Source organism: Canis lupus, chromosome 33 (genome assembly GCF_011100685.1).
Source record: "Canis lupus familiaris isolate Mischka breed German Shepherd chromosome 33, alternate assembly UU_Cfam_GSD_1.0, whole genome shotgun sequence".
Classification (NCBI taxonomy): Eukaryota; Metazoa; Chordata; class Mammalia; order Carnivora; family Canidae; genus Canis; species Canis lupus.
Genome location: NC_049254.1, coordinates 3,377,769 through 3,405,441, shown reverse-complemented (window position 1 = coordinate 3,405,441; position 27,673 = coordinate 3,377,769). Strand labels below are relative to the sequence as shown.

The 27,673-nt window shown below is 37.9% G+C and overlaps 1 long non-coding RNA gene across 1 annotated transcript; it reads left to right on the top strand.

Moving 5' to 3' along the window:
* The first annotated feature begins 112 nt into the window (after positions 1-112).
* Positions 113-27,375, top strand: LOC119867280. The gene is made up of 3 exons (XR_005383029.1): positions 113-236; positions 26,621-26,710; positions 27,207-27,375. It is a non-coding gene; the product is annotated as an uncharacterized LOC119867280 (long non-coding RNA).
* The last annotated feature ends 298 nt before the right edge of the window (positions 27,376-27,673 follow it).

The window sequence follows — 27,673 nt, the reverse complement described above, 5'->3', positions numbered from 1 at the left end:
ATGGAATTTCCAATAATGATAAACCAATTTTATTGTGAGTAGGTCTTCACAGAGTTATTTTATGCATTTTAATATGTTTCCTGCTAATGGATTTTTAGAACTCAACAGAGGTGCATACTTTAGATCTCTGAAGATGACCAAGCAAAGCAGAGACTATGAAACCCACATCAGACTTCTGAAAGCAATTATCTTTGACTATGAAACACAATGAAAAATGAATTAAAAGAGTAGCTATGGTGAGTAGAAGAATGTCAGTTGGCAATCTTTCTTATTTCATTTAATTCATAAAATAATATTTTGCAAGTTCACTTGTATACATCTATTACTCTAAAGCCATGTTGTGGGGATCCCTGGGGGGCTCAGCGGTTTGGCACCTGCCTTTGGCCCAGGGTGTGATCCTGGAGTCCCAGGATTGAGTCCCACATCGGGCTCCCTGCATGGAGCCTGCTTCTCCCTCTGCCTGTGTCTCTGCCTCTCTCTCTCTCTCTCTCTCTCTCTCTCTCATTCTGTGTGTCTCTCATGAATAAATAAATAAAATACTTTTTAAAATAAAATAAAATAAAGCCATGTTGTCTCCTGCAGCAACCACTAAACACATGCAAATACTGAGCAACTGAAATGTAGCTAGTGTGGTTTAGGAATGGAATTTTCTATTTTATTTTAATTACTGTAACTTAAATTTGAAACCTAAAGTTGTATAAAATAGTTCTTTCAGGGATACCTGGGTGATTCAGTGGTAGAGCATCTGCCTTCAGTTTAGGTCATGATTCTGGGACCTTGGGATCGAGTCCCACATCGGGCTCTCCACAGGGAGCCTGCTTCTCCCTCTGCCTATGTCTCTTCCTCTCTTTCTGTGTCTCTCAGGAATAAATAAATAAAATATTTTTAAAAATTTAATTTAAAACAAATTGTTTTTAAAATGAAATTTAAAACAAACTACTTTTGATACAGAATCAAGCAGGGATACAGAAGGTAGTACTACAAACAGAACATTAAAGCAAATAGACTGGAAAGAGTTATTTGAAAATTTCATGATTAATAGAAGTTGAGTTACTTGGTTGTGGCAGAGCAAAATAAAAAAAGCATTTTGTTTGTTCATTTAAAATATTAAATGAAATAACATGGAAAATTTTATGAGACATTTTCAACAAATATAAAATGAATTTGATGTTTTCTCTCAGTAGTAAAAAAAGAATAGATAAAATCAGTTTCTTAAAATTAGAACTAAATGTCTTGTAGAAATTTTTTACATGAGTTTTTAACAAAATTGTGTCTCATAAGTTTGACTAGCTAAAAAACAGCTTGAATTACTGCATTAAAAAATTGCTTTTAGATGAAGAAGTAGTGGAAGAAATTATTAGCAAGTTATAGAAGACTTCTCAGAAAATGAGGGAAAGACCAGAAAAAGATATTTTACAAAAGTGAATGATCTCAATTGAGCTACAAAAAAATTGTGAGTCAAATGCAGACTCTTTCAAGTAATATCAGATTAATTGATTCAATATTTCTTGTTGTTTTTTTAAGATCTTATTTATTTATTCATGAGAGACACACAGAGAGAGAGGGAGGCAGAGACACAGGCAGAGGGAGAAGCAGGCTCCATGCAGGGAGCCGGACGTGGGACTCGATCCCGGGACTCCAGGACCACACCCTGGGATGAAGGCGGCGCTAAACCACTGAGCCACCCGGGCTGCCCGATTCAATATTTGAAAAAAAATGTAGGTATTTTTCTTTAGCCTTAAAGGAGACATGAGATAGGAGATACTTCTCAGTTCATACTTTGGTTATGTTTTATTTCCAATTATACAAAGAAATGCTCTCAAGTTGTGGCCTAAATTATTGAATTCACATCATAGATTTATTTGAATCTTCAATATGCATCATAGAGTATCTGCTAGGTACAAAAACTTTGTTTTCTTGCATGGTGGGTTGTTCTCCAGCTACATGAGACAAATTCTGGATTTATTGAAATTTTAAAACAAAGAGACTGAACTTCCTGTATTGCTTTTTTCCACTCTTAGAAACACATTGAAAATAACTGTGCTCAGTTTTTCTGAAGCAAACTTAATAAAAAAGTGTCACGAATAGTGTTCAGTTGTTAAAATCATTTAGTGTATTCGTGCAAATGTATGAATCCTCACCAGTTTGTGGAAATTCTGAAAGAAATTCTATTTCAGTGATTTCAATGAATTAATGACAATTAATTAAATGATTTTGTGTTTATTGCCGATGATTATAATTTGGGTGATGGGAATGTTTCACACAAATTTATGCTACTATAATCTCCAATTAAAGTTTTTCTTGAAACAGAAGGAATACTTGCCAATATTCAAGTACCAAAACATGGTCAAGTGATTCATGGTTTCTCACCAATATCCCAATGTATTTGAATGAAGTAATGTGAAGCCTTAAGGGTGGGGGTTATTTGTAACCTAGAGAGGTTGATACTAAGACATATGTAGAAACTGAAATTTTTCACATTACAAATCTGTAATAATGACTCATAATTTTCTAATATGGATAAATATGCAGAATAGATTGTGTTATATAAAGTGGCTGCAAAACTACTTTAAAAAATATTTGAAGAATGTTTTGCTGATATGGCTAAGTAGAGTGATTTTTACCAGTTCAATTTCTACTTGAATTTGATGTTAAAGCTATTGAGTTGATATAAGAGTTAGTAAATTGATATGACTTGGGGAGAAATATTTTTGAAACTAATACACTTTTGCTTCAAAGTCAAATTAAAAATAAAACAATGTTTAAAAGATAAACTCATTTGTCCATTTTGATGCAAATATTAAAGCAAATTTATTTTTAGTATTGATTCAGTTATTGGAAATTTTTAAGTATGTTTCAAACAACTCGGATATGTGAAGTTACTTTTTCCAAACATAAATTTATGAAATCTTAAGTACAGATCAAATATTTTGGTGAAAATTTATCATTTGAGTTAGACAAGCCACATATATAACAAATACTTTTCAAATACTTGGTATTTTAAAATGCATTTTGTATTTTACTTTTTGAGATAGAAATATTTTTAATATATTGGCTTATCTTATACAAGATATTAAAAGTAATTTAATGGGATGCCTGGGTGGCTCAGTCAGTTAAGCATCTGCCTTCGGCTCAGGTCATCGTCCCAAGGTCCTGGGATGGAGCCCTGCATTGGGCTCCTTGCTCTGAGGGGAGCCTGCTTCTCTCTCTCCCTCTGCCTGCCACTTCCCCTGCTTGTGCTCTGTCAAATAAATGCAATCTTTAAAAAAATAAAAGTAATTTGAAAAATGACACGGATGACTCACATTATATTTCTATTAGTCAATGCTTTTATAATAAGCAAGATGATCAGTGAGAGGTTAACTCTTACATAAAATATTCCAATGATATTCACAGACTTTTGAACTGTAAATGATTCTCAGAACACCAGAAATCTAGAAATATGCTGTGATGCAGGGTTTTGCTTTTATTTTATAATTGCTTAGCCCCATAATCGTGTATTTTCAGGTTAAAATAAATGTGAAGACTATATTGAATAAAAACTTGAAAAATCTATAAGAATACAAAAGATAGACTTGTTTAACTTAGTCAAAAGAAAGACAAATAATGAGTTATGTGGATTTAGTCATTTGCTTCACCATTTTAATTAAGAGGATTATTTTTAATATGTTGCCATAAACATATTTATAAGCCAAAGAGAGAAGACATACTGTTTACTGCAGTCATCTTTGTCTTATTTCTTTTTGAAGAATATAATAATGCTCGTGGATTGTAGACTACATACTGAAAAGTGTTTCTTGGTAATTTTCAGTTATAATTCCTAAAATGGTAAATACGCAAAAATTTTCTTACTTTATCTTTTTGAAAGTATTATTTGAAGGAAGTTTTTATTAGTTTTGAAATTATCTCCTTTAAAGGATATTTCTTCAGGGTAACATATATATATATATATATGTATATATATATTTAATTGTATTATTTTCCATGTTTCTTTGTGGTGTGCAGAGAAAAAAAAAATATATATATATATACATATATAGTTTCCTACCCTAGGTGGCAAGATTGAGAGAATTAAAGCTCTGAAAAAAATAAAATAAAATAAAATTTCACCCATATAAGAATAATAAACCAGGTAGCTCACTTTTATACATTTCTATATAAAATCTTAATAGAGAATGCCATTGCTTCAATGAAACTCACAAGTGCTTGATAGAAATGTTCACTCCTAATATGTAGTATCCTAAGGAGTCCATATAACCCTACCATGGTCAGCATAAAACAGAAATTCCTAATAAGGCACACAGATTCTCATCAAATTCAGTTCAGACTTGTCACCAAAATTTCAATTTATGCAGTCTTATTTTAGCAAATTATAACTTAAAATAAATTATATATATATACATATATAATGTGTTCTAGAATAGTAGGCTCTTTTTACATTGAAGTAAATAATGATTTAATAAATAAATTTTAAAAAATCTAAACCAAGAATGCAACTTATTGTCTTTGTTTCACTTTTATAAAGTCCAAAGTTTAATTTAAGAAGAAAGAAAATCAACATTGTAATTGATAGAGCCTGAGGCGTTGGTAAAAAAAGACTTTCAAGATTTCAGTTTAGATTTACATCTTCAGAGTGGGAATAAATTTAATTTGTGTCACTTCCCCTCTTGTGAAAATACTTGTCAAAAGAAAAATATAAGATTTTTTGACCGGCCTCTTTTCATTTTATTCACCAAAAGTATTAATTTGTATTTATTTTCACCTATGGTGATACATTTGAATGACGGAAAAAGAATATTTAACTTCAAAAACCATAGAAGTCCTTGGCAGTAGTACTGGGTATGAGGCTATTTAGGTGAATCTTAAAAAAAATACAACATAGAAAACTCTAAATTTAATTACTCATTACACTTTTTCTTCAGGATAGTTTTGGTGATGATAATCTGGAGCTCAATGATTGCAGTCAATAAGAGACTGGTTATATATCTTTATCTACTGATGTTTCCAAAAACAAAAGTCTTGTATGCATACATGAGGATATTGACAAGAATCTACATTTAAATATGAATTTTTGTAAGATTTTCTCTGGAAGAGTTTCTTTTAAGCGTCATTTATTGACAGTTAGGTTTGGCTGTTTTCTCTGGGTGTAAGGATGGAATTATTATGTGCAGTAGAGAATCCCTGCTTACTTCCTTAGGGAATCTGGCAGTGGAGTTAATCAAGGATTGATACCCCGCCGCCAAATCTCCAATTACACCATTCCAGGTGAAATCAGAAGCTATGCATACCAGAAACTGACAGTTCAAGTGTGGTTCTTTGTATTGCCAAGTTTGTTATTAGAATCACTATAGAGCCCATGCCAAACTATCTTGTTGTGCGATAATATAAGCATCAGTCTCCAAATCTAGTTACACTCAGCCAGCAGGTAGTTATTTAGGGAGACCATCCACAGGGAGTGATTGGAGTCTCATCTGTTTAAGAACGGTCTGCCAGTGATAGCAAAAGATAGGGAAGATCCATCATTCTAAGTGGGAGATCAATGGCTGAGAGCATACTGTAAAAAAAGCAAGTCAAGAGAGTGTTGTTTTGTATCGGGGGAAAGTTAGAACGATATTGACCCTCTCTAAGTCACGGAGAATTGGATTTAGGGACACGGTTTTTATTGTGAGTGCTCCATGTAACTCATTAAAGTCTTTCAAAGAGCAGTAAGACAGGGCACTTCAAGTTTCTACCTATCATTAAAAAGAATAAAAGTATGTCCATTCAACTACTCTTCAGAGAAAAAGAAAAATGTCAATGTTATGTGACCCTTAGATCTCTCCTCTAGTATCCCTTGAAGTGAAACACTCAGTACACATTTAATACTCAAACACAATTTTTTCCCATCAAGTGGATGGGCTGTCTACTTGAACAGAGAGTATGGTTCAATCAATCAGGAAATGATAGACTAGAAAATCAGGAGGATACCCACGACACCACCTATAAAACCTTCTCAAATTAAATGTGACCAAAAGAAACCAAATGACTGCCTCCACATTAAACAAACACTTTCTGCTTAACAAGTAATTATATATTTGGGAAGATATGGTCATTATGTGTCAAACATTAATGAAGTAATGCAAATAAAATCCACTTATGGAGAATACAGAGAATTGAGATCTAACATTTATTCCTCCTCTTGATGTATTCCACAGGCTAAAGTCTAAAAAATCCAACTCCTCAAAATTTCTTGCAACTAGCATTTCCTGTTATTAAAGTTCAGTCATTTGTATGCACTCATACATGTTTTAGAAGTTGGCAGTGCAGCAAATGCTGCACTTTTGCAAGCAGTATCATGGGAACGTTTAAGTTTTGGGGGTGGGGTGGTAATTTTAACCAAGGTCTTTGTATGTATTTCTGGGTGTTGGGATGCAGGTTTCAATTTTGTTAGGATCTAACAGACACAGTCTAATTCTAGAGCCAATAACTCTGGTAGGATCTTTCTCATGCTTTCTTCCCAGCTAACACATTCCTGTCATCAACAGGCACAGTGGTCTCCTTTAATTATTGCAGACTTAGCAGCTTCCGTGACCTTTCAGTTTAGTGGTATTTTCTGATATGTCATTCCTGTGTGCCTCATTAATGGAAAGTCTGTTCTTACTACCTTCTAACAATTTAGTTAGTGCAAATTTTCTATATTCCTTTGTTAAATAAATTTCTCTTTTAGCTTGAAGTATTTGGCGAATTTTTGTTACTTACGACTGAACCCTAACTCATATATTTGTTTGGCACATCCTGTGTGTACCATCATATTCAAATAAAAGCGTGTGAGTTAAGACTTGAGTATTACAAGGCTCCACAAAGGAAACGGATTTAAAGTTAGTTCTCAAATCAGCTAAGATTTTGATAGCCTAAAGAATGAGAAAATGCCAAGTCAGAGGTAAGTAATTTGAATTGATGACAACAGAAATGAACTTGCATACACCCACTTCTCAGCCATGTACTGAATGCCCATTACATGTTGAGTATTGTGAATACAGTTGGTCTGAGTCACCGTAAACACTGGTTTGCATACAGTAGGGACTATGTTTGGGAGAAATGATGAATATAGAGTTGAGTTAATAGGAGGGAAGTAAAATAGAGAAGGCCTTAAAATTGGAAAGTTATTAAAAGAAAAAGTCTTTGGAGGATTTTAGAGAAGGGAGTGACATGATAAAATCACTGTTTAAAGCATAACATAGGCCGTAATATATAAGACAGTAGAGGAGCTTGACTAGAGGGATATTAAGATTAATGATGCTGGAAAGGGAGGCATAAATACAAGATCGAGGTCTTTTAGGAAGAGATGATGTCTATAGCATAGAGATTTGTCTTAGGGAGCCGTTAACTTTATTTATTTATTTATTTATTTATTTATTTATTTATTTATTTTGAGCAGATAACTTTAGAAGATAAACATTAATAAAGATTTCCATGTAAGGCTCTAGTGGAGACGGGTATAAATAAAGGCTGTATGGAGCTAGAAAGAGGGCAAATATATGTTCCATGATATAGGATTTCTCAGAAATGAGAGATGTTCTCTGCTGTCTGCAGGCTGCAGTGAAGTGGAAAGTTATAACAATCAGAACTCAGTGAAATAAGATGTTTGAGACATTACTTGGGGAGTTCCCTAGGAAAATGGTTAAGGTTTTGGGCTAGCTGGACAGTATAAATTTCATATAGGCCAATTCTCCCTACAGTATTCTATACAGCCTAGGCGTGATATCAGAGAAAAGGAATTCAGATACTCCCTACAAAATGTGTGTAAATATGTTAGCTCCAGACAATGTGGAAAATAAGAAAGTTGAGATAACTGGTAATGTCAGGATTTCTAAACCAATTTGGGGGTTTAACATTAATACAAATAACCTCTGAAAGTCAATAGAGAATCACGATTCTCTAGTTTCCTTTTTCCCTTAAAGTCCTGAGGTATTCCACAGTTCTGTGTAAAAAAGGCAGCCCAGATATTCTGGTGTGACTTTTGCTCCTGAATGAGGAGGGACAGAGTAGTAATCTGTGACACCCAAATGGAAAAATTTACATCTCCTCACCATGTCTACTTAGCCTTGCATTAAAGACGTCTGTGTCAGGCAGACAATTATTTCCTAGGCTCAGATGTTATCTGGTCCCCACCCTCCTTGGGCCACGTGAGAGGTAGGACCTGGAGGACCTTAAGGACCAGAAAGGAGGCTCTCTTTCTCCACCCACCTGAAGGAATCTTAGTGGGGGGTGGCCGGGAGTGGTCATTCCTAGCAGTGTCGCCCCGCCCCGTGTTAAGAGAGAGCTGCAGTAGTATATCTGGGGGGTATAAGGGAGCAAGGATTGAATTAGGATAAAGGGAACAATAAACCAGGGATTTTACAGGTTATAGGAAAGGGGAAGAATTAACCTACTCCTGTTCCTATCTCCCTTAGGAGCAGGGAATAGCTTTTCTTCTCAAGCATTTTCTTTATAATAATGACTTTCATTCTCATTCCAAACCACACTGTGATTTGAGGAAAGGAAATCCTCTACCCTCTCTCTTTCCTTCAATGCTCTCCATTTTGATAGTGTCCCAGCTTCCCATGTATACAGAAGAAAGAGGATCTACCTAGATGCTGTTGCTCACTGCTTACTCTAGCAACCGCACCTCCCCCCCACATACCCACACAACCACACCCACACAAAGACTCCACTATGGGCAATTCTTTTGAAGGCCTGAAGAACAGACCAGGAGGGAGACGTCTTAAGCAGTGGGAGAACATAGTGGCATGAATTCTATGCACTGAGTGTGGACTTGTTCTTGGTCCAAGAATCGCAGGGAAAGTCAATGACTCAGAGAATTTTTCTGGTTCAAATGTATCCCTGGGGCCATGGAAGGTGACTCTCAGTACATAGGCCTGCCTGAAATAAGGCTAGATCTCTCTCTGATATATCGAGGTCACCAGTGCTTGAGCAGTGACAGCCTGAGAGGGACAATGAAGCCATGTTTGGTATATGTTGTACCAAACACCAACGTAGACAGAGACTTTTGCAGGAGTTGGCTAGCTGTTTGCATTGTACACTCAGCAAGATCTTGCTTGCACCATTTCAAGAAGTTTAGGCCTTATATTTAGCACAAGCTGCTTGACATAAAAGAACAGAGAGGGATGGGTGCTATTCATACCACATTATTAGCCTTATTTCCAGACATATTGGTGAAGCCCATACAGGCTAAGAAGTTTCTGCATTTAACAAAGGAGTGAGTGAGCCGAGTATTGAACCCACTTAGAAATGAGGCCTGATGTTTCCAATTAATTCCTTCAACAACAATTTACTGTAGACCTTCCGCAGGTCAGGCACTAGGTAGTAGTAATCAAAATTGGTTCATGTCCTCACAAAGCTTGTAATCTAATGGAGCAGAAAGGTAGTATAAAAGAAAACAAATCAAGGAAAGCCTACTGTATGTAGCAGCAAGTAAAATCGTGGTAAGCAGAACATGCTACGGGTGGGGCACACGGTGGATACGGTGGTCGCACCCTGCCCCCATTTTAAACTTCCTCTGGTATAGCTTCTATTCTGTAGAGGCCAGAAAACTTGCATTCAGGGTCTTGGAAGTCCTGAGATGTTGGAGGCAAAAATGAGGTTTCTTGGGCTATTGCTCCATATAGCTTAATTGTAGAGAAATTTATTATTTTATTACTTTTGGAACATTGTAATTCCAGAATCTAGTCACTTGCTCTGTAGGAGTTGAGGGGATGTGGCAGTGGGTCGTAAATCCAGGTTAGGGATGCCAGGTTCCAGCAGTATGATCTCGAGGCCAGTACCGGTAACGGCCTTCCGATTCTGCGGGCTCTCCCGGCTCACAGATGAGGCCCTTGCTTGGGAGCAACTGCTAGTGGCCATCTGACCACTTAACCCTCTAGAGCTCCTGAAAATTCTCCCTAATAAATCTATTTTTGATTAGAATATCCAGAGCTGTTTTGTATGTCCTCCTGTAATTGAGGTCTAATTGATAAAGGGGACTCCATTAGATTCATTGTTATCAGGAACAGCATTTCTGAGGACAAGGTATCTGTAGGATGAGTAGGGGTTAACCAGCTAAGGACTGGGTAATAGGGCCTTTCAGGCAGAGGAAACAGCACAGCCAAACCCTGACACCCGAAATAAAGCTTGTCTAAGGTACTGAAGATAACACAGGGTCAGCGGACTGTCTGGGGCAGGTGGGTCTCCTGGTGAATGATGCTAGAGGGTTAGAGTTTCATAGAAGGACACATGATTTGAGATTTCTCAAACATAAAATTTGGTGACTTAAGACCTGGAAGAAGGGTAATGAACATTTTTGGTTGAAAAAGATTTCTTGAGTTGATTTTTTTAATTAATTAATTTATTTTAAAGATGTTATTTATTTATTCATGAGGGACACACAGAGAGAGGCAGAGACACAGAGGGAGAAGCAGGCTCCCTGAGAGGACCCCAACACGGGACTCCATCCCAGGCCCCCGGGGTCATGACCTGAGTCAAAGGCAGACCCTCAACCGCTGAGCCACCCAGGCGTCCCTCAAGTTGATTTTAAAGACCGAATATAGGAGGAGCAAAAAATAGTTGCAGGGAATGTGGTTAGAATACTATTGAAATAGTCTAGGTAGGGCAACCAGGGGGGCTCAGCGGTTTAGTGCCACTTTCGGCCCAGGGTGTGCTCCTGGAGACTCCAGATCGAGTCCCACGTCGGGTTCCCTGCATGTGGCCTGCTTCTCCCTCTGCCTGTGTCTCTGCCTCTCTCTCTCTCTCTCTCTCTCTGAATAATTAAATAAATAATCTTAAAAAATTTTATAAAAAAAGAAATAGTCTAGGTGAAAGTTGATGGTGATACCGATTAAGGAGATGGTAAGTAAGGAAGGTAAAGTGGCAGATTTAAGCCGCAGCTAAGTAGCAAAAGTGGCAGAGCAATAAGGCAGATTGATTTCTTTTCCCACTTCCCTTTAATCCCACACCGAAATCTTGGATGTTAATATAACTTGACAAAGACCTGCCCAAATCAAGCTAGCCAGGGAGGACAAGACAGAACTTGTTCCAACAGACAGTGATTTTATTTTTCTCTCGGGTTACAGCCCCTTCCCCTAGCATCGAGTGTCCTCATTTCTGGCCAGTCTGTACTGCTGCTTCTGAGAGGTAGAGCAAGAGGATAGGATGAGCTGTGGAAGTCTCCTGTCCAGTAATACATAGTATGTTCTCTACGTTTGTCCTTTTCTAGACGTCAATCTCCTTTTTCTATTTGTTAACTATTCTGAAATACGTACTACTTATCTATTTTCTTTCAAAAAATAATAAATATGCCTAAGACAGGGATAACTAGGTGCAGGTACTGCTTAAGGACTTCATATATATTAATACAGTTTAGTTTTTACAGCACCTAAAAGTTAATCCAGTTATTTCCTCTATTTGCAAGATAAGATATCTTGCCCATAGCCTCAGATAAGAATAAATGAAATTTAATCTGAGATAATATAATACCAAAGCCTGTGCTTTTAAATACTACTCTACCTGATTAATATAAGAAAAAAAATTGTCTACAAAGTGTGTAGCTCTTCCTTGGAAATAAGAGTTACTGTTAAATGTAAATCTTAAAATTTAAATATTTGAGGTACTGTGTGTTTTTTTTTTTTTTAAAGCACATGAAATAAAGTCCTCTGATTAAATTTCTAACCTATAATTTCATTTTTAAGTCAGAAGTCTCATCATCTATCCTGTGGAGAAAAATAAACTTATTTTTAAAACAGTAGCATATTTAAGTCTTAAATCCATTAGTGAAATCCTCATTATAAATATGTTTCTAGCAGTGATAATTTGCTATTGCTCCAAATACTACTCTTTTGTCACAGATTATTTTTGGTAGAGTTAGCACATTATTAGTCTTTCCCATCATATTCTCTGGATCCCATATGTGCACACAATCACAATGTGGGGCTCTGTGGAGAAAGCAATGTGAGCTATTTTGTGAGACCAGGTCTCCAGTCCATGAAAGTTCATGTAGAGCTTGAAGCCAAAACTAAATGGTTACTTGAAATTAAAGTTTTCAGAGAGTGAAATATTTATGTTGCCTCTTTCAGTTTAGTGCAGAAATGGTAACTGCAGACATTGTAAAATAGTGCCAAGAACTTTGGTTGGAAAGTTAGAAGAGTAATCTCTTGCTCTTCTACAAAATTACTATTTAGGCAGCTCTTCTTTAATATCCATGGATCTCAATTCCTATATTTCTAAAACTGAGGGGCTGGAGCCAGATGATCATCAACACTAATACATTTAGTTATCAGTTAGAGACTTAGTCTTCAAAATAAGTACTGAAAGAGTCCCCAAGAAGTAATTATAGAATCCAATTATAGAGGATGCTCCAACCAAGTGATATTCACAGGGAAAATACTCTGCAACAATTAGCATTATCATTAACAATAATTACAATTGCTTTACATAAATTTGTCTTTATATATTTTGAGACCTTATTATCAATTGCCTACACATTTAAAATAAATGCTTCCTTCTGGGGAATTGAAATCACTATTTAATAACTCACTGTGTTTGAAAATGCTTGGTCTTATAGAAAAATCTGCATTAATTTTACATTAATATAATTATATAAGCTTGTTTTTGGCAATTATCTCTGCCAGAAATGCATCTTTTGCAATTTCGTTTTAACATTTTTGTTAACTACACGTTTAGCTATGTCTCATGTAAAAACAAGTTGGATATTTTCAAAAAGCAAATCTCAAAACAACTGTCTTTTAGCTGTATTGTTTTATCCACAATTGTTTTCACAAAAGTTGCACTCCTTAATCCCCATCACCTATTTAACCACACCCTTCTCCACTCTGATAATCAATTTGTTCTCTATCGTTAAGAAGCTGTTTCTTGATTTGCCTCTCTCTCTCTTTTCCCTTTTGCTCATTTGTTTTGTTTCTTAAATTCGCAGTATGAGTCAAATCATATGATCTTTATCTTTCTCTGATTTATTTGTTTCATTTAGCATGATACTCTCTAGTTCCATCCATGTTGTTGCAAATGGCAAGACTTCATTCTATTTTATGGTTGAGCAATAATTCCATTGTATATATACCTTGAGGTGCCCCTCAAGTTACTTTTTAATTTTTTTCAGAAAATAGCAAGAATAGTCTGTTCCTCCCTCATATCTGTTTCTGTTAATTCCAGTATAATTTTTACAAATCTTTTACTACATACATTTCCAATTCAGATATCTAATTTCTTTGTGGCTTAGGAATATTTTATGTTAGGGGCACCTGGGTGGCTCAGTGATTGAACGTGTGCCTTTGGCTCAGGTCATGATTCTAGGGACCTGGGATCGAGTCCCACATTGGGCTCTCCACAGGGAGTCTGCTTCTCCCTCTGCCTGTGTCTTTGCCTCTTTTTGTGTGTGTCTCTCATGAATAAATAAATAAATAAAATATTTTTTAAAAAAAGAAATATGTTAAATTCCCTCATTTTCTTTTGAGAATAATATTTTTTGGGAATTCTTTCAGAATTCTGTGAGAACTAAGGTATATTTCTCCAGAGAGAATTTCTCTTATTTTCATCAAGAAACCAGAGGCCTACTGGGCAGATACATGTTTAATTTACAACTTGTTTTTCTAACCTCCTGAATATTAAAAAGATTGGGCTGTGTATTAAATATCTATTACCAGAAAAGTTATCAGGTGACAATGTTTCTGAAGATTAATAATCTGGGAGTGAGATGTTGTCTGTATCTACAGAGATCTGAGCTTTCACCAGTGCTGGAGAATCTGCTCATAAAGGAGCTCTCTCGCTTGGCTGTCAAGTTCTTTGTGACATGTACTTCTCCATATAGCTCATCTCAACATAGAATTTTACTTCAGTGTGAGCAATCTAAGAAAGAGGAAAGAAAAGCAGAAAAATCTAGATTTTGAAATCACAAACCATCACTCTCCCTTTATTCTACTTATTAAAAATCACTAAATTTAACCTATCATCAAAGGGAAAGAAATGAGGTTCTATATCTTAAAAGGAAGAGCATTAGATAACTTATGGGCACATATACAGCAGATTGTGAATTCAGTTGAGGATTGGTTCATCTTTTCCCTTCTCTGGCACAGTTGTTTTCCTTGCTGTGCTCTGTACCAAGGCAGGGTTTCCTGCAGTCATTTAAGAGAGGAGAGCTATTGAGGTGGGCTTACTTTATATTAAACTGACAGTTTGGCCTTTTGTTGTCACTTGTTATAGTTTTCTTTTGGTCAGAATCTTGGTTTTGTCATATTATACTCATATTTTGTTAAATTATTAAAACTACAGCTCACCTCCAACAGTTTGGGAAATGTTCTTAGGCAAAAGCACTTTCTATATGAGTTTCTACCTTCAGATATATTTATCTAATGAGTTATATCTCACCAGCTCTTCTGTGCTTCTAAAATGATTTTATGTCTTGAATGATCAAATATTTTTAAACTTTTTATTTTTAAATAAAAAAATAAAGCTGCTAAAATAATACAAAGAGACAACACTTCCAGAATAGTGAATAAAGACCAAAGACCTCTGTAAATCCACTTCTCCATAATATCAATTAAAAAAAAAAAATTGGGCAGCCCAGGTGGCTCAGTGGTTTAGCACAGCCTTCAGCCCAGGGCCTGATCTGGAGACCTGGGATTGAGTCCCCCGTCAGGCTCTCTGCATGGAACCTGCTTCTCCTTCGGCCTATGTCTCTGCATGTCTCTCTCTCTCATAAATAAATGAAATCTTAAAAAAAAAAAAAAAAAAAAAAAGGAAAAGATGCAAAAGTCAAGTTTTACAGAACTCTGGGAATTAACCAAAGCATAAAGCAAACCTGAAACTTATTTATTCAAGAAAATATTACTGACCCTTAGTAAGAATAGCAGGCATTATATTCTAGTGTTTGAACTTAACCCTCAACTTTGTGGTAGCCTTGAAAACCAACCATGGTATAACTCTGGTAACCAGCAGCCTTGCAGCCACTAGAAGAAGCAGGCTACATTTGAAGTTCTTCATAAATTTCCACTTCTAGAGCATTGTCATTATTTGATCTTTCTCCCAGTTCCTTGGGAAACCCTCATTCACATGCTGTATTAATACATGAGTATTTCATTTTTTTCCTTCAGAGCAATTGCTAATGGTATGCATTTCTAACTTGAGTTCCTATGTGTTTGTTACTATCATATAGAAATATAACTGATTTCCATGTGTTCATCTTTTATTCTAGACACTTGAAAACTCATTTATTTATTCTTAGGGGATTTTTGATGACTCTTAGGTTGTTTATTTTTGCTTGTTTTTTTTTAAATATCCACAATCATAACATCTGCCAATATGTATAGTTTTCTTTTCAATCTATCTGCCTCTGTTTTCCTTTTCTTGGCTTATTGTGATAGCTAAGGCTTATAGATCAATGGACAAAAACAGAACCTAGATATGTACCCACATATCCACGATTATATGAAGTTCCACAGATTCCCTAAAGAAATGTATGACAAATGAAAACCTTACCTATTAGGGTGCTGGGACAACTGTATAACCACATAGAAAAAAACACCTATCTTACCCTACACAAGAAGTATCTTGAGCTGAGATTAGAGACCTAAATATAAAAACTCAAAATGGAAAGCACCTCGGAGAACGATTAGGACAATATGTTGTCCATCTTGGGGTAGGAAAATTTGCCTGAGAGAACACAGAAAAGCATTAACCATCATGGAAACAAATTGATAAGTTAGACCTAACCACATTTTTTTAACTATGTAAAAATTTAGCAATAAGAAAATGAGTATAAAAGTCACAATCTGAGAGAAACTATTCATAATATATGTCTATCAAGTGATCTGAATATATAAGAACAAGAATAATTCATTAATAAGGAGACACACAATCCACTTAAAATGGGTAAATCTTAAATAAAAATCAAATTTTAAATTCAAAATTTAAAAAAAGATTTTAAAAGAATGGTTACCAAGAATATATATATGTCAATGAAAAACACATGAAAAAGGGCTTATTGATAGTCATTAGGACATTGAAAAATAAGATCACAATAAGGTATTTCATACTCACCAAAATTGCTAAGTTTAAGAATACTGATTTTACCAAATGTTGGCGATACTACATGAATAAGCAAATCTATGATGATAAAAATCAGAACAGCGTTAATTTGGGGGTGGCAGGGTCTTGTCTAAAAAAGGAAGCAGCAAGAAACACTCTAGGATAAGAAAATATTTTATATCTTGATTGAGGTTTGGCTTTTGTTGGTGTAAGCTTGACAAAAACCAAACTCTATCCTTAAGACTGTGTATTTCACTGTACGCAAATTTTACTTCAATAAAAATAATAATGAAAATATGATCAACACACACACTTAGGACAAATATCACATATACTGATGTGAAGTAAAATTGGTTTCTCTTCAGTTTCCCCAAAAGTAAATTTATGGGTCTGAGAGACCAGCTGGAGATGGCGTGGCAGTGTGGGGGACAGGGACGAGGATGGCAGCTGATGGCGGGTCCTGACACACAGATCAGGGGGCCAAGAGCTGGGACCACAGGTTCACGAGAGGAAGGTTTGTTTCCAGTTTAGATCGGGGGATAGTGCAGATGGTGCTGATTCCCCTGAAGTGTCTCAGACCCCTATTTAAACTAGCAAGCAGAGCGAAAATAATTTTTGTAGATAGCAAAACAGATTTAAAATTGACTAAGGATCTAGGTTAATTGTGATCATTAACCAACTTCTTAACTTGAAAATTCCCTTACCGAAGTTTACTTTCTGCTCCCCTTTTTTCCTAGCCCGGTCTCTCTGTCTCTCTGTGCATGCTTTCTCTCTCTCTCTCTCTCTCTCTCTCTCTCTCTCTCTCTCTCTCTCTCACACACACACACACAAACACACAACCACATACAAAACCACAATCCTTAATATCGACTCTAAAACCATGAGGCACAATGTTTTCTGGATCAAATATGACATACAGAGTTTACTGAATTTTTTTTAAGATTTTTATCTAGGGGCGGGATGGAGGGGAAAAAAAAGATTTTTATCTATTTATTCACGAGAGACACAGAGAGAGGCAGAGACATAGGCAGAGAGAAGAGAAGCAGGCTCCATGCAGGGAGCCCAATGCAGGACTCGATTCCAGGACCCCGGGATCACGCCCTGGGCCGAAGGCAGATGCTCAACCACTGAGCCACTCAGGCATCCTTACTGATTTTATTATTATTATTATTATTATTATTATTATTATTATTAAACCAGGAAATAGATTTCCTCAAGCCAACCTTTGGGGCGCCATAGTACAAAATCATAGCTGAGCACATTGGAGCTAGGAAGGAAAACAGTTAATGGAAATAACATGGTCACAAAGAACCAATAACATACTAGTTGCATGATCATGCACCGGCTTCCATCCCTCTTCTTGAATTTCCTCTTCTAGAGCTGAAGTTTCAAACACAGCTGGTTTGGAGACGTCCCAAGCTGATTGAGTCTTAATTCACTGCTTCCACGACCTGATGGAAGAAGCCAGGTATGAGCAGTGGAAGGAATGCCGAGAGGAACCTTCCTCTCTTGACCTGAAGGATTTCAGAGTCCCAAGTCTTGTTTAATCCATTTAAAGTCTATTAAAGAGAAGGACTTATGAATAACCCGAGGTCTAAACTCCCTGGCCCGTTAGACCACAGGGCACAGCTTAGGGTGGGAAGTCTCCGAGATATGGAGGCAGTGAAGGGAGAGGATGGCACATTGGGAGAGGTGCATACAAACCAGGTGCCCAGGGAGGAGGCACAGAGGGAGGGACAGAAGGTGGAAAGGGGCTTGGGCAGCACCAGGGCCTTTTGGGTTCCTTCTCCAGGAGGGACTGAGAGTCTCTTGGTAGGGTGTCCCCTTTGATAGAGAAGATGAGGGTCAATCTTACAGGTTTTATGATATCCTCTATGTTCCTTAAGGCAAAGAAAGTCTGGACATAGTAAATTTCCCTCCACTCTCCCTGCTCTTTACAAAAGAAATCTAGCTGAAGTCAGGTGTTCCAGTTAAGGCTCCCGTTTAAAGGCCAAACCTCTCTGTCGTCCGGCTTACATTCAGACCAACAGTGGCAGAAGAAGATGAGTCTCTTCCTCCTTAAGGTCTCAGGGTCAGAGTGACCAATGGGCTAGGTTGTCACCCAGGGGAACTCAGGAGGAATTGTAGAGGCCGGGTTACCCATCTGTAAGAGACACAACAGGGGAGCTGGAGAGCTTGGCATCTGGAGGTCTAAGCTCTTGGGATAAGAGGAAAGGTATCCCTTTGAGCTAGGGGGATGCTGGGTTAGGTGCCCTTCCCAAGGGTCCTCAGGATTCAGCCTTAATTGGTGCCAATTGTTCCAGGCAGTCCTGAGAAGGATGGGCTGGATGGGCTCCTTCATCTTTCCATGTTTTTGTGCCCAAGTCTGGAGACCTAGAGTGATGCACCCAGGGCTGGAGTGGAGTCTCCTGCTGGGGGCATCCAGCTGGACACAGACTGCCTCTAAGTCATGGGTAGCCTTTTGGCAGATGTGTTGGATGATGATTGGAGAGGCCAGAATTTCCAGAGGAGAGAGACTGGGAGAAGCTCTCTTCCAGCATCTACCCAATGGAAGAATGTCCTCCACTTTGACAGAAATTCAGGTGTGGCTGCCGCTAAGGCTTCATTGTGGGAAACCCTAAAGCCCCGCATCTGATGCATTGCAAGACAGGTGAGGAGGAGAAGGTCAGGCTCCCGGAGGTCAGAGGCACAAGTGAAGAAAGGACTCTAGTGGAGATGGTGGTGGCTGGCACAGATGCAGCCAGGAAGCGCACAACAGACCAGACGGCGAAATGAGCATCTGGCAAACTGCTGGTCTCCAGCAGTAATAAAGGAGAGGCTTAAAATCACAATGAGTGAAAACACCTGCAGGGAAGCCTGGGCTAGACTGGGGAGGTTGGCCCGACAGACCTTGAAGGCGAACATCCAGTAGCAATCCAAGTTTGAAGGGTTTGAGGAGATGGGAGCCAGTCAAGAAAGGGGTGGGGCAATCCAGTCCCAACACCAAAAACGATGTCAGCACGGGAGGCACTGTGTCTGGGCTCTGGGCATCCACACGATAAAGATTTAGGTCTTGCCATCCAATGGGAAAGAAGAAGAAAGTTTATGAAAGGAAGGGTACATTCTCTAGAGGAGAGCCTGCAGGTTCTGCAAGGTGGCCATGGACCCTGGGCTGTTTTGGGATTGGGTATTATTGGTCTCTCTGGGCTGGGAGGAACAGTGACCACAGTGCTTTGGTCTCTGATGGAGGCTGTTTCCAAACATCTAAGGGACTCCTCCCACAGGTTGGGAGGGAAGTTTTTGACCTTCTGATACAAGGTTTGTATCAGAACTGCCATGGCAGCCTTCTTCCGTTGGGAGGGGGGGCTGTACCCACAATGTAAATGCATTATAAGGAGTCTCAGGGTTACCCTGGGGCAGAGATGGGAGAGGAGAGCACATGCTCCACACCTGTGGCTTTTGGTCTGTCAGCCCCAAGGTCTGGGAGGCCACAGGATCAGGATGTTTGTCCTTGGGCTTCTAATGTGCAACCTGTTTATCACCATCCTCGCCTTCCAGCTCACGCCTGTCTAACTGCCACGCCACTCCATCATCCCCCCACTCCAGAACTTGGGACTCTGAAACCTTTCATGTCAAGGAATGGAGACTGCGCAGGGCATTCCTTCCACTGCTCATCCCTGGTTTCCACCTGGCAGAACCTCACTGTAGGCGGTCAGAACGCTTTCCTAACACTAGCATTTCTCCTGAGTCCCTCCTACCGCGCTCTCCTGAAAATGGAGGCCTTGAGCTTGTTGCAGTGAACTGTAACTTCGAAAATATTTTCTTATCACAGCGTTCACTTTGCCAGATTTTATTTTTTTAAGATTTTATTTATTTATTCATGAGAAACACACAGAGAGAGGCAGAGACATAGGCAGAAAGAGAAACAGGCTAAATGCGGGGAGCCCGATGTGGGACTCGATCCCAGGACTCCAGGATCCCGACCTGAGCTCAAGGCAGATGCTCAACTGCTAAGCCCCCCAGGCATCCCCACTTTGCCAATTTTAAATGGTCCTCTGTAGGACAGAGTATTTGGAAGAAAGAAGATACTGAGGCTGATATTTAACCAAAAACTATTAATCAATAATCATCACTCAGCATTTTCTGAATTAATTTTTTGTATATATATTCTTCTATTTGTTAGAGAAAGAAGAAGAAAATACTGCCTGAAACTGAACTTTTATTGTTGTTTTGGATTGTTTCTCCCGTCTGAACCATTACCACTGATGTTCATAATCCAAGATAATTTTATCCAACCTTGATTTGACAAGTTTTGAGGTTTTTTTTCCCCCAAATCTATTTGTCTTAGACTTCTGACACCAGTTATTTAGGAAAGTTCTAACACTTTCCTTCTAATTAAAATGCTGCAGGCATGGGGAGTGTTTTATGCAAATTGATGTCTATGGATCAAATAGACATGCTGATGGTATAGCACATCCATAGTATCATGGCATTATTTCAAATATGTAAAATATACTGCAACTGTGATATCTGTGCAATTTTATTTTGGGTGTTAAGGAATATGTCCATAATATTCATATATATTCTGATGTATCTGGTCTAGCATAGCTTTAAAGAAATAGTTTATTGATTTGGGAAGGGTCAGGTTACAAGTGCCCACGTAATTATCAAACTGATCAGTGATAACACAACTAGTAGTACTTGCAACTTAAGGGCGTATAAATAAGGGAAGTTCTTTTAATTTAATAGGGGGAGTTATGGTTTTAAAGATTGTGTAATCACGGTTTATCCATAGCACATCTACTTAAACATATAAGTCATGCAGCATCACCTACGAGCTCTTCTCCTGAAGGAAGAAGTTTCAATCAACTGTCACATACTTAATTATAAGTTCAGAGGTAATTCACTCAATTTTTACCACACACAGTTCAAAGACTTTAGCAATTTCGTAGGAAGGAAGCCACATCCTATGGAACAGTGCCCAGTGTCTAGGTTAATCACAACAGCGGCCTCTTCTGAGCGAGAAAGATTACAGAGTCATCTGGTTATAACACAGAACATTAGTGTTTTGATTCAGATGAAATGCGAGTCCAATTATACCTCTCAAAATTCAATAATCATATCAAAACTGATGGTGCATAAGATGAGAAATAAAATTAGCAAAATATATTATCATGTTCAGGTTTAAATACTATTTAAGAAATAAGTACTTGGGTTTATTATCAAGAAAGTACCTTGGTAATACCAGAAAGTGAGTGCTTAGGTACACATTGCGCATCGAGGCACTGGCATTGTGGAACTGCCCTGGGCGCTGCGTATTTCATCTAGGCCTCGCCACTGACTGGGATCCTGAATGAGTCAAAAGAGGACAAGAAGGACAAAGTGTTTGGTAATTCATATCATTGTAGAGAGCTAAGCATGTTGCTTGAAGGACATCTGGGGATCTGAAGACTTGTTATTTCTACTTCTCCCATTGACTCTGTCAGTTCTGGGCATTTAATAAATCTTTTAGAGATTTATTAAATATATCCCCAACATCTTGTCTATTCTACAAATTAATTAGTAGGTTGCTTGGGGACATCCTTGCTTTTATTACCAAGGAAATTGGGTATGCCCATCAACCATATGAGTCAATAAACATGGCTTGTTTATAGAGGCATTATTTTTTTTCCCATGATATCACTATCCTGCTGTTTTATCTTTAAAATACCAATGGCGGTTTAAAAATCTAACACATAAACTTAATATTGGAGAGCTCCTTTTGAAATATGTAGGTCTTGGGATGCCTGAGTGGCTCAGTGGTTGAGCATCTGCCTTTGGTTTAGGTCGTGATCCCGGGGTCCTGGGATCAAGTCCCACATCGGGCTCCTTGCAGGGAGCCTGCTTCTCCCTCTGCCTATATCTCTGCCTCTCTGTCTGTGTCTCTCATGAATAAATAAATAAAATCTTAAAAAATATAAATGTGGGTCTTGCTTTTGCTTGCATTTCAAGAGTGTCCATTTCCTGTTGTGCCAGTTTGCTGCTAAATAAATATTTTCTTTTTCTTCCTAACTTCAGAACTGTAGGAATATCACTCTATGAAGTATAAAAGTCCCCTATTTTATTATACAAATATTTAAGATATCTTAAAGCAATAAAATGTCGATATGTAATTTAGGAATAATCTTGCACTTACTTCACACCACTCTCGGAGTAACTCAGGGTGCCTGGACATTAAGCATTTCCATGTAGGTGTAAGAACAACAGTACAGGGATCCCTGGGTGGCGCAGCGGTTTAGCGCCTGCCTTTGGCCCAGGGCCCGATCCTGGAGACCTGGGATCGAATCCCACATCAGGCCCCCGGTGCATGGAGCCTGCTTCTCCCTCTGCCTGTGTCTCTGCCTCTCTCTCTCTCTCTCTCTCTGTGTGACTATCATAAATAAATAAAAATTAAAAAAAAAAAAAGAACAACAGTACATTCTGGTCTTAAGTTGGCATTGATCTAATTCAGAATTTGTAGCCCTTCAGCCTTGTTTTAGGCTGAAACTTATCTCTATGAGCTCTATTAGGAAAGAATTTGTTAATCAACTTAATAGTATACATAAACTGAAATACTATTTCTAACCACTTAAGATAATAAGTGTTTTAGAGCTCTTAAAGCACTTTTGAGGCTCACATTTGCTTTCAAATAATTGAAATGCTAATCTCAAATAGTTCTTATCTAAGCAGTAAAACCATTCTCCCAAGGGACTCTACAAAGTAAGGATTATTCCCAAGATGTACAGTATAAACTTGATAGTGGTAAATTAAAGCTGCATTTAAAAAAACTATAATCTAGGGTTTATACCAATTAACGCAGATTTTCTCTAATTTTTAAATTAAGTCTTTACTATATTACCAAAATGAAGCTATTATGTACACACACATATTTAGTTTTAGGTTTTTTTTTTCTTCTTAATTTTGTGTTTGATTTGATGGTGTTTTATAGTATTATAGTATAGGACATGATACTTATGACATTGAACTACATTTTTAAAAAATGTAATAATATTTTTAAAATATTTTATTTATTTATTCATGAGACACAGAGAGAGAGAGAGAGAGAGAGAGAGAGGCAGAGACACAGGCAGAGGGAGAAGCAGGCTCCATGCAGAGAGCCTGATGTGGGACTTGATCCTGGGACTCCAGGATCACGCCCTGAGCCGAAGGCGGCACTAAACCGCTGAGCCACCCAGGGATCCCCAAAAATGTAATAATTTTGTCAAGATATTTTAGTCTCAGAAATAATAGAATAGTACCATTCTCTTATTTCTCCCAAGTGAAATCGCAGATTAGTTAAAACCTGTAACTATTAATTAAAAAGAAATACCATCACCAGAATAGCAACGTGCCATATCCAGTAGAAATCAAGAATAATGAAAAACCACTTAACAATAAATGATAATATTATATAATTCTGAATGGTTTCCAATTGAGCGGCATGATTTTTATGTATTATGAATATTTATGATAATAAACAGGGGAAGTTAAAGATGTGATTGTAGAAACTCATTGGATTGAATTATGGAAGTGGGAAGATGAGATGGGAAGTGAAGAAGGCATTTTAGATTCTAGTGGATAGTATGACAGGTCTCTTTCTACAAAGTTATTAGTATAGCAAGGGCTCTATCAATCATGATCAGTGTTTGATATTACAGCAAGCATAGTCTCTCCCTCAAGAACTGATAAAAAATAAGACCATTTTGCTAATAAATCCTTTGTTGCAATATATTTTTTCATGCTTATAGTTTGAAATTTATAGACTATACATAAAGAAGTGTACTGCATAATCTAACAAATACATTATACATTCTTCTGGGACAAGGAGTGACTAGATGGTGTTAACATATTTTCTATAGTAGCAGAACACATATTTTGATTTTATGCTCCTTTTCACTCTATTAAATATTGTTTCCAATCGCCACACTTGTTAAGAATATCAAATAAATAAGCTTCTTTAAGCTCTAGTTATTCTTGTATATCTTAAATATATAATATTACATAAAAATGTAAGAGAGTACGATATAATTTATTTAGGTGTGTGCTTATATACTTTCAATATAAGGGGAATTAAGTTTACAAAAATCATATGACTTGGTTAAGTCTACAACCTAGTTGATGGCAGATAGGACACAATTCAAATTCTTCTGACTTCTAACTTGTTGCCTTTTTCACGGAATGAAAACAGGATTTCTCTTAGAACAGTAAAAGGAATTGAGCTAATCCATTGAAATGGGGAGGGAGAAAGCAATGGGAAAAGAGGGTAAAGTTCTTCTTACCGCAGGGTCAATACAAGTTTCTTATAAATAGATCTCCTATAGATAAGACCTGAGGTAAGTCTACAAAGAAGCAAGGCCTCCAACAAGGTCCTTGGGCAACAATATTCCAATTAAAGGTGCCCAAAATTCAGAAATAGCAAAATTGAAACCACCAAATGAATGAATGGTATTGAGCAAGAGTTTATTGGGCGTACATGAACAGTTCACGAAACTGGGAGCTTTCAAATTTAAAACTGGTATGTGGCTCAGGTACGTGATGTTACAGGATGGCTTATCAAGTGAAAATCCGGGAATGGTTTAACCTTTACAGTGATCGGTCATTACAATGGGGGCTTCCGGATGCCAGGAGGTCGGTTAAAAATAATTGCCTTATACCATTTTTAGTAAGATGACTTCAATTTCTTTTATGATTAACAAAGGTGTTTACCAGAGATAACCCGAGTTTTGCCATGTGCGTGAAATAAGCTAGATTTAGTTTTGACGGCATGATTTAAATTGTTTTGTCCGCTCAGAGAATTCTTAAGTCTGGCCTTTATTTCGTATTTAATTTTAACAAAGGAATCAATGTCTGAAAAATGAATAGAAGAATCTGAAAAATGTAACTTGAGTTGGAGATAGGATTTGAATAATAAGATCATAGCATTTGGAAGCTTGAAGACAAAAGGTTGGGCATGGAGATATATGCAAATATTAAGGGAACATTTTAGTTCCATTTATATTAAAAACAACCTACTGTGAGCCAGGCAGCCAGGTACTCTCCAGGTTCTGAGAGGCCAGAGAGGAACACACATGGTCCCCTTTGTGAAAATAACTGACAAATTTATTCATGATTTCAGTATATTAGGTTAGAAATATGATGGAGTCCAGAGGAGTGGCACAACAGCACAATTTGGAAATTCCAAGACAGTCTTCTAGAAGATGTTACCTCTGATATTTTGTGAAGTATGAGGTGAGGTCAGATTAGTAAGACAGAGGACGCAAATGTTAAATTTAAAGATGTTAAACACCAAAGATGCTGGAGGAGTCCTCTTGAGGCCTCCTGTGATACATCTTTCATTTCTTGCCCCCGAAGATATCACAAGGACAACAGAACCTCTTTTATTTAGAATTCTTTTAAGGAATCTGGTGTCTTAAGTTGTGTATTCTGAAAATTCCTTCTTGATGATTCCTTCTCCATGACTCTGAAATCTCTCTTCCCACCTCCTCTTTGCTATATTGCCTTCCCCCAACATAACATCCTCCTGAGGCTCTGTCCTCTCTCCACTTTTTGGCTGTGGTCTAAATTAACAGTCATGCAATGATTGAAGAGGGAGGGATTCATCTTGGTGATTCTGAAAGAATTTTTAAACAAAAATCGTTACAGTCCACAAGAAAAAAAAATATTGCGAGCATTTTATCAAAGAAGAAACAGCTTCAGGAAGGTAAACCGTCCAGGCACATGCAGCTCGGTAAGTGATTGTGACATAGCAGGAGAGTAGAGTAACAGGTGTCATCCCTTGGCTTCTGAATGTTGAAAGCCCTGTAAGGATAGAGTGGTGTGGCCCATCTAAGAATGACCCCTCTGACATCCCTGCAGACTCATCAGATGCAGGCAGGCTGTTGATGTGAAAAACTTCATCCTCAAATGCAAGCATTGTCAGCTGACTCTGAAGGCGTCTCATTTCTGAGAGTGTGTGATTTCGTTCAGTGACGTAACCGAGGTCCCAAGTGGGAAAATCAAGAAAACCTCATTTAAAAATGGAGTCTGAAGACCAGCAGGAGGAGCTCCCCTGTCCTATCACTGTTCCTCAAAGGCACACCCAACAGGAAGAAATGGACCTTGCAAGACTAGACTATTCTGGCTACTACTTGGCTATCCCAGCAGAAGGAGGAACGGTTCTTCTCCTCCCTTGGCAACAGCCCAGCCGATGAGAGGGTGTCCCAACTGAGCCAATGAAAAGCAACTATATTTCAAACTCCAGGATTATTCCCAAGGACTTCTAGTGTACAGAAGTCTTTACAACTCCCCCACCTTTCCTGGATAGAAGGAACTTTTCCCCTCCCTTGTTTTCCAGACTTGCCTACGGTTTTGCTGTGGCTTGTCTGGGCAGGCTTGCCAATTCTCTGCTATTCTTGAAAAACACATTTTTACTGGTAGAATCATTGATAGGTTTATTATTAAGGTTAACACAAGGGGAGGGCTCAGCAATCAAGACTCTATTTGGAGTATTCATAGCAGAAATGGAATGTTTGGAATGAGAATAACCTTGACTTTTTTTTTTTTTTTTTTTTACCTAAATGAATGCCCTGCTAAGTGGAGATGGGAAGGAAAATTGAGTTAAATGATTCCGGGCTCTATTCGTTGGAATTACATGGAGGATTGTCAGAAAGAAGAAATGGAACAGGTGAGAGTTGGGGCAAGTCATAAGGGAAGTGGTGGTGTGGGATTTAGGGCCAAGGGAGGAAGTCCTGACCAGGCTGAAGAACACGCAGGGAGTTCAGTGGCAACTCAGGCCTCCAGGTCAGTAGGCCGGGAGGCACCAGCAGACTTCCTCGGGCACTCGGTAACACCATGACCCAAGCCCTTCCCATCAGAGGTGGAGTCAATCTCTGCCTCAGGTCATTTCTTAAGTCCTTACGACATATGTCGGGTAGGAATCCGTCTGTGTTATAATGGTCACGGCCTCGATTCCAGTGTCTCTGTGAGTTCCTAGATTCTAACCTGCTGGAAAGGGGTCTCTTGTGTCTATATTCAAAGGTGTTTCTAGACTGCTGGGTTCTCCAGATCGGAATCTGGGATATCTGAAGCACCACCCCCCACCACCACTGAAAACTCACTTTTTTGTTGTTGCTTGGGTCCCAAGGTCCATAGCCAGTTAGTCTTTTCCTTCTGCCTTTCAGAGTCCTGAATTCTTAAATGTGTCGTGGAGACCAGGCAAGACTCTTCGACCTCTAATAGGTGAGAACTACTGGTCTAAAATGGCTCCATGTTACCACTTATTTGAATTAAAAGATGGAACCAGTCTGACATGCACTTCTTAGTAGAAATCACAGGTTACCTTTGGGGAACAATTCATTGTCCTAGTGCATCAATCTACTGTTGACTCATCCCGTTCCTGCTACAAGGGGCTTTTTTAGTGTTTTGAACACATTAAATTCCTTCTTGCAAAACCATCTTTCCAAATATTCTCTATACTGGTGTTTTCTCTCTCTGCTCATTTAGCTGGCAAACTTCTTATCAAAGGTGAGGAGAGCAACGCTCCCACTGAATTTTTCCCTGGTTGCCAATGCCTCAATTCTTCTATGATACTCTCACTTTATGAACAGTTACATTATTGAATATTATTTTAATGGCATTTTTAAAATAC